Here is a 3388-nt window from a genome sequence, read left to right as displayed (position 1 = left end):
GCATACAAATTATATATATATATATATATATATATATATATATATATATATATATTAATAGCATTAATATAAAATCTAAATTAACTATTATTTTAAATAAAGTTGAGAAATGAATACTACTTTAATATATGTTATATGAAGAGAAACATTATAAATGATAATATGGAGATTCTTGAGCATCATACAAGAATATTATTAATAATGATCAAATAATGTTTAAGATTTTAATCTAATGAAAATTTATTAAAAAACACATTAAACGTGATGATTTGGTGATGATATAGAACTCTATTATTATACCTTTCGGGGGAATTAGATCTTAAATTATTTATCTTAGTTTTTATAAATATATTTTCAGTTTTTATTAAAACTTATGGGAATAATTATTTATTTAGTATTTTTATATAAATAATAACTATTTTTTAAATAATAAATATGTTTTGTTTTAACATAATTGTTTTACTTTACATGTAGTTGTAAAATAAAACATATAAATCATTTAAAGTAGATAAAATAAATTATTTTTATAATTTTCAGCTTTTATTAAAAATTTAGGGGAAATTATTTATTTTTATTTTTTATAAGTAATAACTATATTTCTTCAAATAATAAACAAAAATTCATTTTAAAAATATGTACAAAATATACCTTACAAAATAAAAAGTAGTTTAAAAAAATTAAATGAGAAAATATACCTTGGAAAAAATGATGTGGTCTTATTCTCCTTCTCTTTTTGTCATACTCGTGCTCTTCTTCCTCTTCTTATTCTTCTTATTCTTCTTCTTCTTCTCCTTCTTCTTCTTCCTTTTTTTGTCTTTTTATTCTTGCATATGAGAATGATTCCCAACCAAAAAAAGTTGGTCACATGCACATGTTAAGTCAAAAAATGGTCAAACTACAAAGTCATCAAACCAAACACTAATACAACCATATCCACCAAAACAAAGGCATATTGTATCAATATGCACAACTCATGTAATACAAACCCAGTCATGACGTATCTCATATCTGTGGTCATGGATACCAAATACAACACGTCCGATATGGAGCATATCAAATTGTTAGTTTAATCCTTGGTATTGTGTGAAGGGAAACATTACAATTTCAAAAATTAAAATAAGAGATCGCAATGTCTCAATAAAGCATTATCTCTACTTTGACAAAAGTTTACTGTCACTCACATACATGCGTGACCAATGTTTTCAACCCTTCTTTGATCTAGTTTTTTTTTTTTTTTTTTTTTTTTTTTTTTTTTTTTTTTTTTTTTTTTTGCTTTTGAAGGGTTACACAACAGATGGTAGCCCATCCCCCAACCCATACCCCCCCCCCCAAACTCAAGTGTAGGTGGGATTTGATCCCGAGTCTCGGCTATGACCAACATGAGACCTTACTAACCAGCTAGTTGGCACCTTTCTTCTTTGATCTACTTAGTCAACAATTCATATCCTAGGTGGTTTTACTCTTTTATTTCTTTAACTCATTTGTTGACTTGCCAATAGGTCTCCATGTGAGGTTCTAAACCCCAACCCAAAACTCCCTCAACCCAACCTAATTTGAAGTTGACTTCAAGTTGGGTTGGGATCAAGTCAGGCCTAACCTAATCTTTCTTCAATTAATCTTGTTTAAATTTTATAGCCTTCAAAAAAGACTATATATTGGTCATATTTTTTATTGGTATTTGCTTGTTTTATGCTTTTTATTGTCTTTTTTAAGCAAGAGTGGGAAAAATGTGAATGTTTCAAATGATTAGAGTCCATTATGAATTATGATAGGTTCCCTATTAACAATATAAAATTATATGAAGTCAACAATAGTAAAATATAAAACTATTAAATTAAAATCACTAATGACAATAACAAGATTAAACCAATAATTTGGTATAACATACATTAACCACAATAACATGTATGGGAAAGTGTAGCAGAAGAAATCAAAACAAACAAAATAGACAATAACATGTAAATTTATACTATATAAGGGTTTGGATGGCCTGAGGGGTCAACTCCAACCTAACATGAAATGAAATCAAATTGGCAAAAATCTACCTAACCCTACCCAATAGTTAGGTTGCTTGACTATTTTTACATTGGGCTTGGGCTAACCCAACCAAGTAGTAGTATTGTTGTTGTTGTTAAACCTTTTACTATTTTGACATAACAAGTAATTAGTGTAAGTAAATATTAACCATATATACTATATGCCATATGGTATTTTGGTTTAACTTTTACAACTTGCATGGAATTCGAGGCAAGTATATACTTTAAATAGTATAGATGTTACAAAAGGGACCAATATTCACAAAACCAAAAAGGCTACTGGGTCAAAGGACATGATCAAACTATTAGGTCAACCAAGTGACCCATGACATCATATGGACAAGTAGGGGTGCAAATGGATCAGATCAATCCTATTGGGTCAAATTTGGATCACCCTAGTTCGGATCTTCGAATTGAATCAGATTCGGATCACCCATATCCAATCCAATAATATTTGGTCTGATATATATGCTATATATATATTGTTATTTATTTATAAATATATTATTTATATTGTGTTTTTTTAAGTTGTTATATTATTTATTTTTTTATAAAAAACATGGATATATATGGTGAAAATAATTAAAAAATGCTTGTGTTTTTGTTTTTCTTTATTTAAATGTGTATATTTTTTTAATAATTTATTAATTTTTAAAGAAAAAACTTGATCATATCTACAATTAACAGTGTAAGATCAGATTCAGATATACCCCGATTTGAATCCAATCCGATTTGTTTGCATCTCTCCCTATATGCAAGTTATGTTAGATGTTTGTTTTTATTGGTTTTAAATTTTTAATACAAGTCACAAGTAATTAACCATGGCTCAAATCTCTTAACTCATGTTCTGTTAAGGAAAAAAATAGCATGATTTTATCAACTATAATGTGTTATTTTACACAAAAAAAAAGGTTTATTGGCTTGAATATTCTTATCATCATTTTATGATTCGTGATAATTTAGTGATCGGGTGAGTTGTTGAAAATTAGTTGAGTTGTTTGAAACTTGGACAATTTTCAATGTTTTTCACTTTTTTCACAAGGTTTTGATGAATTTGTTGATTTTTCTATCTATCTATCTAAATGGTTGAACTAACCTATCTACTTGAAGGGAAAATTGGGTTAACCATAGAGTAGTTTTCAAAGAGCTGAATAACATGGTGTGATTCCATCTGCTAACAAACCATTTAACTTGAACATATTTGGTTAACAAACCATATTCAAGCATTTTTAGACCAAGGGATATGCAATGACATCTATTTCATTATACGCCAGAGCAGTTAATAAAGTGCATAAGCTAGCTAAGGTGTGGAATAGGGATAGTTCTAGTAATTTATTTTAAAGAAAAAGAAA

This window comes from Nelumbo lutea, chromosome 1, assembly GCF_056320005.1.
Source record: "Nelumbo lutea isolate HS-2025 chromosome 1, American lotus-T2T, whole genome shotgun sequence".
NCBI lineage: Eukaryota > Viridiplantae > Streptophyta > Magnoliopsida > Proteales > Nelumbonaceae > Nelumbo > Nelumbo lutea.
The sequence above is the reverse complement of the archived record's forward strand: the minus strand, read 5'-3'. Positions refer to the sequence as shown.